Raw genomic sequence first — 10399 nt, 5'->3', positions numbered from 1 at the left:
GGCTTTTCTTCCTCCTCGGGAGTGATTAGCTAAGCACAAACCACACAGCGAGAGAACGTGCCACTGTCGCTGACACTTGGGAATCAGCATTCTCTTCTCAGTGGGCAGTTTGTTACGACAACTGCCCTTGTTCTGAGGTTTGCAAGCCGTCAGCACAGGTTATGTGACCCTCCCCAAGCAAAAGTCTGGTGCTAAGGTCACCCTCTGGGATAAGGACGATCACTGTGTGGGAACTGCTTCAACAGCCTGCAAAGCAATTGGAGATATACAAAGAGCATAACTTACTGCTGTGTAAGAAATAAACTCTAACAATCCCATGGGATAAGGCCACATGCGCTTGCTTGTTTCTGAGGAGGTATAAAGCACACGAGCAAAGCTGAGTAGGTTATTAGGGGATTGATCTGTATAAAAACACATTGTGTGGTGTGTGTTGGGGAAAAAAAACAGGCCCTGGTTCTGCTCCCTTGCACCTGTGTAAAGGGCTGTGAAAACACTATTGAGTCAGACTGGTCACACTTCATAGGGGTGCAAAATGACTGACATTCAGGGCAGTGAACAGTCCGGCTCATTGTGTCATTGTAGTACTTGTAGCGTGGCTGGATTGTGTGTGTCTAAAGCATATAGATAGTGTTAAAAGGGCAGGCGCGGCTCTTGTACACCCACCTAGCTCTGTTGAAAGTTGGGGGGGGGAGGAGAGTTAGTTACCAAAAGGGCCATTAGATCTCTAGTCTGACTCTGCATAACATAGGCTGTTAAATTTCACCCCTGTGCTGAGTCCAGTAACTTGTATTTGACAAAAGCTGCTTCCAGAAATGCTGACAAGATGTCAAGAGTGCGAGTCCCCTCTTCCCTTGGTCGTTTGTTCCCATGGCTGCTCGCCTGCACGATTTTAAAAAATTGTGCCTAATTTCTCATTTGAATGTGGCTAGTGTCTGCGGCAGAAGTGCACCTGAGAACAGAACTTGCCCCTTGCATTTGCAATTGTGGTTTGATCCCACCTTAAGGCCTGCCCGGGAATTCTGACCCTGTGTTCCAGAAAACGTTGGGCAATCATTCCCGGTCTTCCCCACCTTCTGGCTCGAAAGGTGCAGATCCTCAGCTGCTGTTTGTCAGCAGATCTATGCTGATTTATGTCAGCTGGCTCCGATTTCCCCGAGTGCTGTTTGGAAACGCGCTTCCCCGAGGAACCCACGCAGGTCAGACAGCAGGGGGGTTTTTTCTTCATAAAAGAAGGCCCTCTTGAATGTTTACAGTCGGTGTTTAAGTTTTTAAAACATTTGTAGAGGATATTATGATGAATCAGAATAATATTTCCACTGGGCTAGTTTCACAAGCTGTAAGCCTTGCCCCCACAGCTGAGGGTACTGAAGATGAACGGCTGTATTGCTGTTTGGCTGAACTTGTCTGAGTGACGGTATTTTGTATCCTGAAGTAACCCCGATAGCCTCCCTCTTGTACTGGGAGAAAAAACCGAGAGCCATCCTAGAGTGGAAAACTCGAGTGGTGCACCCCAGGCGCTTGGGCGTTGGGATATTATGGGTGAAAGAATGAGTCTGATGCTTTCTGTAGAGCCTTTCCTGCCAAAGTGCTTTGCAAACTACAGCCCCGATCCTGCAGTGAGCTCTGTCTGGGCAGAGCCTCGCTGAACCCGTCAGGTGGTGACAGGGATTGCCAGGAGCCTTTTGCAGGATCAGCACCACTGAAATGCAGCTGTCTCGGGGGTGGAGGGCAGCAGGCAACACACACAACAGAAAGTGAATGGTAATAACTGGGCTGGGACAAACCATTAGGTTTTTATAAAAGTGCCATGGGATCTTAGCATTCACTTAACACCAAGAGTCAGTATATATTTAAGCCCTTGTCTGAAAGGTGCCCGTGTGCTAAATTGCCCATGACTTGGTGTATCTGGCTGGGAGGGATGAAATGCTTGAATTGAGATTGCCAGGATTTGAACCTGTCACTACAACTCTCTCAGCCCACCTCTGACCTCCAACTGGTTCGACTCACGAATGCTTTGATGCCTGTTTCATTTCACCACTGCAGGCATCTCCGGAGCGCCCAGCAATGTGGTGCGGAGGCGCCTGGCATGTTACAAAAAAAGCCCAGGCTGTTCTTGGGCAACAGAAACCTCTGGGGGTGTCTTGGGAGGACGACTCCTTTTACAGTGCTCGGCGTGGTGACTGGGGACAGGATGCCAGCCAGGCCCAGGGGCCTTTGGGCAGGAACAGCTGAGTCTAACGGACGTCCCACAGCTGTCCCTCCGCTTAACTGTCCGTAAGAAAGGATTGAGCTGCACCAATGTGTCTAGAATGCAAACAGGTGGCTGGTTTGTTTTGCACGTTGCTTATCGGGGAGTCTGCAGAGGGACATAAGAAAATCCATCCAACAAGCAACACTACTTTTCCACCTTCTTTCAATCAAGGAACGACCCCTCAATGTCTCAGCCAAAGCCCTAGAGATCCAAGCTCTTATTAATCTCTTTGTTATTCTAGTGGATCCCTGTCACCCTCCCAGCCTGGGTCAATTCTGCCTTGGATAGGGATTCCCTTGGGCTGGGGAGAGGGAGAAAAATGACCCCGTTCATAGATTTCAAGGCCAGAAGGGATCATCTACTCTGACCCCCTGGATAACCCAAGCTAGAGAACTTCCCCACAATGTCTCCTAGAGCAGATCTGTTAGAAAAACGTCCAATCTTGATTTAAAAATCGTCAGGCATGGAGAATCCACCACGATCCTTGGGAACTTCGCTAGATCTGGTGGGAAAACGGTCAAGAAACTTCATGGGAAGCTTTCAAATTGTCTTTGGCAGGTTTCAAAAAGAAATGATTTTCTCGTTATTTAGAAATTGTTACCAATGAAAATGTTCCGGGGGGGAAGGTTCCCCATTTCACTCCTTCCCCCCCTTCTAGAGCTGCTCAAAAATGGGAAAACTTTTGAAAACAAAATTTCATGATTTTTTTTCCATCCAAATTTTTTGAAATTTTCAATCTATTCAACCCCCCCAACCCCCCATTTTGTCCCTAGAAGATGGGAGGAAGGGGGGAATGAAAATGTTTCAATTTCAAATTTAATTGGGAAAAAATGGAAAACAAAAAATTAGCCTTTTTTTAATTTAAAAAAAAAAAGACCATTTTGGGACTTTTCTTCAAAATATTTTTTGTTTCCTTTTTCTAATGTATATTATCCCCCCCCCCCCCCCCCCCCCCAGGGTGTTAGCGGCTGATTCTTTTAATTGCAGTTGTAAAACACAAGGGAAATAACCTACTTCCCCTTGGGGAAATATATGACAATGCAGCAGGGGCAGCAAATGTGCGAAACTCGACTTCCCCCTCCTCTGATTTCAGGCTGTTGCAGTAGCAGGTGCTCTGTGCTCAGAGCCGCAGCCGCGTCGCATTGAGCGTTGACACCAGTCCAGCCCCAGCGCAGGGAGGGACACCCAGCAGTCACCGTTTGAGTTGCAAGGCTTGTGATCTTCCCTGGGGCTTGGGAGGCAAGCTCCGAAAAGCAGCCGTGTGGAGGAGTGCTGATACCCAGTGTGGGGGTCTTGCCCTTCTCATCATGGGGGGGCGAGAAGGAAAAAACCCCAAGGAGGAGAACGGCAAATGGCTGCTCCCAGGACCAGCTCTGTGTGCCAGGCGAGGTGTCTAATCTGCAGGAGGCAGGGCTCCTCATGAGCCGGTTGGGTGGTCCCTTGTTCCAGCTGCAGTAAGGGAGGGTCACCGTCAACGCTTGCCCTAACAGGTGCTTCTGCCTGTGGCGAACTGGGCCAAGGACCTCAACTGAACCAAACCTATAGTTGAGCCAATATCCTCCCCCCACCCCACCCCATCTCTCCCGCCCCTCCATGCCACCTGCCCAACCTCCATCCACTGTCAGATTCCATCCCCACGGCAGCCGGCAGCCTGCCCCACACACCCAACCCCCTCCCCGCCTGCTTTGGACTCCGACTGACCCTGGGGCAGTGGCTGCTACTCGGAGCCGGGCGCCAGGCCGTAAAGCGACTGGCCCTGCTCGTCTGCGCTCAGGGCTCGGACAGCGGTTTGTGGGTCCTACGCAGGCAGCCGGCGAAGACGTTAAGAGGAGGCTTTTTGCTCCCCTGGGCCCTGCCGCGCTGTCACCATGTCCATCCCGCCGCATGGTTTCGCTCATCCCCTTTCTCCCAGGTGACGTTTCAGCAGCGTAACCAAAACGTTGCTCTGGAGCAAACCATTGCACGTGAAATGGCATCCCACAGGTGGATATGGCCTGCTGGGGGCTTTGCTGGGCCTCGCCTGGCGGGGGCCGGGCTGTATTGATTAGAAAAGGGGAGAGGAGAAAAGCCACTCGGCTCTGGCAAAGGCCCAAGCTCCCGTCCTTTGTGCTGACTGCTACCCTGTGATACGATAACATGCTGATACCTGAGCCGCACCCAGGCCGGGGGAAGGAAAGCGCTGACCACGGGGATCCTATCGCCGGGGGGGCAGGGGTGTCTATTTCCAGCTCTGCCACAGACTCGCTGTGGGACCTTGGGTAAGTCACTGCACCTCTCTCACCCGTCCGGGGGAGTGTCGCCACTGGGCAGTGCTGAGAGAGAAAGAACCATCCGTGAAACGCACGATGAGAGTTCATGACCTAGGCACCGACTATCTTTTCCCTGGGGGCGCTTCACCGCTGCTCCACCCCAAGGCCTCACCCCCACTCCACTCCTTGCCCCGTCTCTTCCCGCCCCCGCTCTGCCCCTTCCCCGTGGCCCCCACTGCTCGCTGCTCTCTGCCCTCCCCCAAGCCCCTGTTTGGCGTCGTCCTTGATCAGCTGCTGTTTGGTGGTGCCTCAGATTAGCTGACTGGCGCACCACCAAACAGCGGGCGCTGCGGGCTGGTGGGTGCGGAGTACCCATTATATTTTTTTGTGTGGGTGCTCCAGCTGCAGAGCACCCAAGGAGTTGGGGCCTATGGTTCATGGCAACTTTGGAACTTTCTGAAAGTCTGAGCTTTCTGCGAAAACATGGGAGAGAGGTCTGCTGGCCACATGGGAGCTGGGAATGACTGTGCCTGACAGTGCTTCCCTGGGGTCTCAGAACAGGGCTGTTTGAACATGAGTGTGAGCCAGATCCGTGCGACAGATTAGAGCTGGTACGAAAAGGGAGGGGGGGGCAGGCGGAGGGCTGTGGAAAATGTCAACATTTCATCAGAAGCCAAATAATTTTGGCCATAAACTGCTGGGGGGAAAAATCCCCAAACCAACTTTTGAGGAAAGTTAGCAGCTTTCTGCAAAAATTCTCATTTTGTCAAACACACCATTTTCCATGGAAAAAAGTGTTGATGGGCCGTTTTACAGATCCCTCTTAGCTTTGGGGGGCATGGTGGCTTCCCCTCTCCCCGGACAAACCCTGGGTCTGATTATTTTATTTTTTTAAAGGGCTGGCTGGAAAACAAGAATTCCGTTGTGTGAAAAATGTCAAGAGTTTGGCTTTTATTCTGCATCAGACCAGAACTGACCACACGCTCACCCGCTCTGTGGTCTGCCGCTTGGTTTGTGACGGAGCTTTGTAACCGTGCCATGGTGGCCACTGATGGCATTCCCGGGACTGGCCCAGATCTGGCAAAGACTTACGCCCCTGCTTCTCTTGAGGCACTGTGCAGCTTCAGCGAACCCCACAGCACAGAGCACGGAGGGCTTTGGTCCTGCTCGTACGCTTAAAGTTAAACACGTGCACGAGTCTTTGCAGGCTCGGGGCCTTGGGCTGGCACCATTTCAAACCTAGGGCCCCTTTCTACTGGGCACAGGGCCTGAAAAATAAGATGCAGGGGTGAGTGAAGCAAAAGAGCTGGAGGTGAGAATATTAGGCCTAGCTGCCATCAATTAATAAGTGCTAGCAAGCCTTCTGTGTCTATAGGCAGCCCTGTCCAAGCCCTCTCAGGAGAGAAGAAGGTGGAGGTCAGGGCATGTTCCTTAGGGAGAAGAGCTCAAGAGAAAACCCTGCTGACCCACTCCGGTGTCTGAACTCAAACTCCTGGTTTCAGTTGAGCTGCACTAGGCAGTCTGCCCCCTTCATGAAGTCAGAAGAGGACATTGCCCCCCAGGCAGCAAGCGAATGCTGTTTCAGTGGCTGGAGGCCTCAGAGAGCCAGACATTAATGGTCAATGGGCTCGAGGCTCAGGGCCAGATTCTGAGCTTGGTTATGCCGGTGTAAACCTATTGCCTTCGGCTAATCCAGATTTACACCAGTGTTCCCGAGATCCCTCTGTCCTTTGCCGCACCGAGCCTACTGTGCTTGTGCTCTGCGTGCGTATGTCCAGGTGTCGAGAGATTATTCCACATGCACGAGCACCTGCCAACCCCCCCTTGCTGCCCTTTGTGCTTGGAAACATTTTACTCCTCAGTGCTGACCAGGTGCTAAATTCAGCTTTCCCGTATCCCGGCTTTGCCCCTTCTTAAAGAGAAGCCAAGAGCGTCACCTGATTTCCCCCAAATCCCTGTGAACCTCATGGTTGTTACACCCCTCCCTATTGTGTTTCAGGCAGTGTGGCCTTCAGAATAGGACAACCGGGATTTGGAAGATCTGGATTCTATTCCCAGCTCTGCCACTGGCCTGGGGCAAGTCACTTGTCTGCTCTGTGCCTCAGTTTCCCCTTTGGTAGAATGGGGATAGCATTTCTCTGCCTTCTGGATCAATGGATGACAAGTGCTGTAGGGGCTTGAGCCCATTATTTTAGGGATTGATTTAAGGAGCTCTAAGAAGCAAGGTCCCCGCATCCCACCCCACCCCCCAATACTAAACCCGAGTCTAAAAAAATGCCATTGCAAGATTTCTCCCAGACACAGCCAGGGCAACCTGTGCTCTCGCCCCTCACCGAGACGTTGTGTTGCTCAGCCAGGGTTGATGAGCTAAGCCGGGCGCGCGAGAGGATTTCTGCTTCATTTATAGCAGTTGGTTCTCCACCAAACCACAACCGCCAGCCGGCGTACGTGACGCTCGCACGCTGAAGGCCCAGAGAGCAGGTGCGCTGCTTCCGCCTTCGAAGGAGCCTGCGGTTAAGTGAGCGCCACGTTGGGCCTGTTTTGAGGGTGGAGGATGTTGAACCCCAGCAAGGAGCCGCTCAGCCTGGGCTGCTTAGCTTCTTAGCAGGCAGGCTGGAGCTTGTCTGTAGCCCACGTGAATCCCAACGACCGGCGCGGGGGTGCGCGGACACCGCTGCGGGCAGGGTGGCCCTAGGACTTACACCCCTGAGGCACCAAATCAGGCTGTTGGGTTGCGGCCCTCCCCAAAAGAAGCCTGGCAACGTCGGCGTCTGAGTTTAGATGCTTGAGGTTGCTGAAGGCCACGAGCTCACAACATGTCACGTCTCAGCCAGAACTCGCCGCTCTCAGCAGATCCGTTCCTCCCCAGCTCAGGGCGGGATGGTCCGTGAGGAGGAGGGAGCTCCGTTTGTTCCCTGGGGTGTCTCTCGGCTGCTTTCCTTCTGGCTGCATGGCCAGTGCCCTGCAGGTGGGTCTCTTTCCTCCCCTCCATGCCGAGGCGGGTGCCATCTGGAGTTCTCCCTAACTGCTCTGCTGATCTGACAGCACCTTCCACCTGAGGATTTCAAAGCACTTTACAGATTAGTTAAGCCTTGTGGGCAAGCTGTACCATGATCCCCATTTACCAGATGGCGCAGAGAGGTTAAGTGACTCACCCAAGGTCACACACTTTGTCAAGGCCAGGAAGAGAACCCAGGAGTCCTGACTTGGAGTCCCCTTCTTAAATAGCTACGTCCCGTTCCCTGCTCACACAGAGCTGGGGAAAGAACCCAGCGGCCCTGACCCTCAGCGCCTTGGATTTAACTCTTCCGCCACACTCCAGTGAAGGGAGGAAGAAGGAGATGAAGAAATAGGAGAACTTAGCTCTTTCTTCACATGCCTGGAATTCACCCCTGACTCAGGAAAAATCCTGGTTTCTTTCTAGTCCCGGAGCCAGGCAAGTGGCCAATCCTGCAGCAACCAGGGAGCCCTGTCTGCCCCCAGCTCCCGGTATAAGTCAGCCCCTGGGTCTCAGTCCTTTGTCAGGGCAGCCCCATTCTCAGAGCACCCGCCATGCTGGGCTCCTGGGGGCACACGAGCTTTGCTGACTCAGCAGGCTGCACGAGTGCCTATTTCCCTTTTCCCTCTGAGCTCTCCGGTGCCCAGGAGGCTGGCAAGGTGCAGATGGGCCGGGGTTAAAGACCGGAGTTGTTGGAATCCATCCCTGTTGCTAGTTGTCAGGAGCTGCTGTCACCAGGGGACGACCTCTGCCTAAGACTTTTGTTTAGTAAGTTCAAGTGCGTGTGAGCTTGAGAGCCAGGAACTAATGGCCCTGGGCTGGGGCCAAGTATGTGCAGGCAGGTGCTTTGCAGGCATCCCGCTCCGGCAGCAGCTCCTGCTCCTCTGTTCTTGGGACCCCCGCCCCCCATGCACACCAATCCCCCCCCCCCCCCCCGCCGCCCGTCATGCTATTCCAAACGGGGGCTCCTCACACAGCTCTGCCAACACCCCTCACACCTGACATGCAGCCCCCCCCCACCCCACATTGCAAATCCAGACTGTCTGCTCATGCAGCTCTGGCCTGTACTTCCCTTCCATTATTCACGGCCTGACCCCTTCCAAAGCGCTCTCAATGCATCTCACTCCCAGGCTGCAGCCAGTGCCTCTGGAACTAGGGGTGCTGGCTCGGAGTAGTAATAACAAACCCCAAAGACGTGGTTTCCATCGTCAGCGCCCCTGGCTGCAGCTGCCTCTGCCCTCCCAGGCTCGGGCCCCTAGCAGGCAGAGTCACCCACAGGCCAAACGCGGTGACTTTTTTGATGGGGTGCAAGAACCGGAGGCGGGTGGAACCCTCGGAACTAACTTTCACAGGCGACGTGAGCAGGATGGGCCCAGGGCTGTGCTGGTGACAAGCTGCAGTATCAGCTCACCACCCGAGCGAGACTCGCTGCCCAGGGCTTTCTGAAACCCCAGGTCTGTTTGGATTTTCCCTTTGATCTAACCACACTCGCAGGTTGGTGCCAGGATCCCGAGCACCGGGCTGGCATTCTGCACCCTCTGCACAAAGCCAGAGCTCCTGTGAGCTCCCCCCCGCCCCCCACAGCCCCCGAGCTCAGGGCTGGAACATAGCTGTCCCCTATTAGATTCAGCAAGAAGTCACCCCATAGTCACCCTGCGGCTCCTCTCTGCTTTCTACTCCCACCCCCGCCCCAGCCCAGCAGCTTCTACCACATACAGGATCTGAAAAAACTTACTGGAAATCCTGTGCATGCAAATTCTGTCCTCTCTGCAGTGCCAGGAATTTACACTGCAGTCCCAAGAGGCAAATGGGCTCAAAGCATGCAGGCCTCCCCGCACTTAATCTGCCAGGCCTTGGAGGCCCTCTTTAAAGTTTCATCATGGGGTGTGGGGGTTGGGGGAGAGAGAAAAGGGGGTGCAGCCAGACAGGGCTGGGGGGGAGATGGTGGTGAAACAGCCGGTGGCGTGGGCTAGCTTCCCGAAACCTTTGACAGTTCTGATGGATAGGTCAGTGCGATATTGATTGCGACTCCCTGGCTCTTTCTCAAAGACACAACCAACAAACCCTTCGCTCTAGAATCCACAAGGGGTTTCCACGTTCGGACGAGGGGAACACACCAAGCTCTAAAAGCCGAGGCAAAGACACGGATGTTTGGAGAGCGCCAGCCCTTCTTCAAGCAATGCCAACTCCCGGTTTCACCAGTCCGGGCCCCCAGAGAGGTGCGTCTCCACCGTGATTACACACACACTGACCAGGAGAACACCTGCAAGAGCAGCGCATCTCCATTAGCTTAGTAACCCGGGTAAACAAACATATGATTGATTTCCAGAGAAAAGAACCCTGAGGAGAGAGCTAAGATTGAAACTATACCTTAAATAGATGCTGCCAGGGGAGTTTAAACCCCAGATGTATGTTTGATAAATAAGACTTTGAATAGCCCAGGATCAATACAAATGAACCCAAAATAGAAATGGGCCTGGCTTGGGCGCTCTCACACCCTTTGTGATGTCTGCAACCCAACTATTGCAGTCTGGTGCTAGTGCCTGGAGCCAGCCAGGGGAACAGGATTTGAAACTGAAGTGAAATTGACGAGTTGATTCTTCTTCCAGCAGCTCCGTAAACAAAGGGTGAGAAGTAGATTAATTTTTAAAAATTATTTCCCTTTTAGTAATCACAGTTTTGGTTAACACACGAAAGGAGATTTGGGGCCTGATTTTTAGAGGCGAGATCGGAAGAGGCGAGCGCCTGAAAGTGGAGTGATGGAGTTGGGAAGGTCATTTTAGTCAGATTGTTAGATGCCATCTTTTTTTTTTTTTTAACGTAGTAACAGCTATTTTGTGAGAAGTTTGGAGAAATGAGGCCTTTGTTAACAATCCTCCCTGCCAGTGTTTCTCTGGGAAA

Source organism: Terrapene carolina, unplaced genomic scaffold, assembly GCF_002925995.2.
Source record: "Terrapene carolina triunguis isolate 2854851 unplaced genomic scaffold, T_m_triunguis-2.0 Scaffold236, whole genome shotgun sequence".
Taxonomy (NCBI): Eukaryota; Metazoa; Chordata; order Testudines; family Emydidae; genus Terrapene; species Terrapene triunguis.
Note: the sequence above shows the minus strand (reverse complement) of the source record.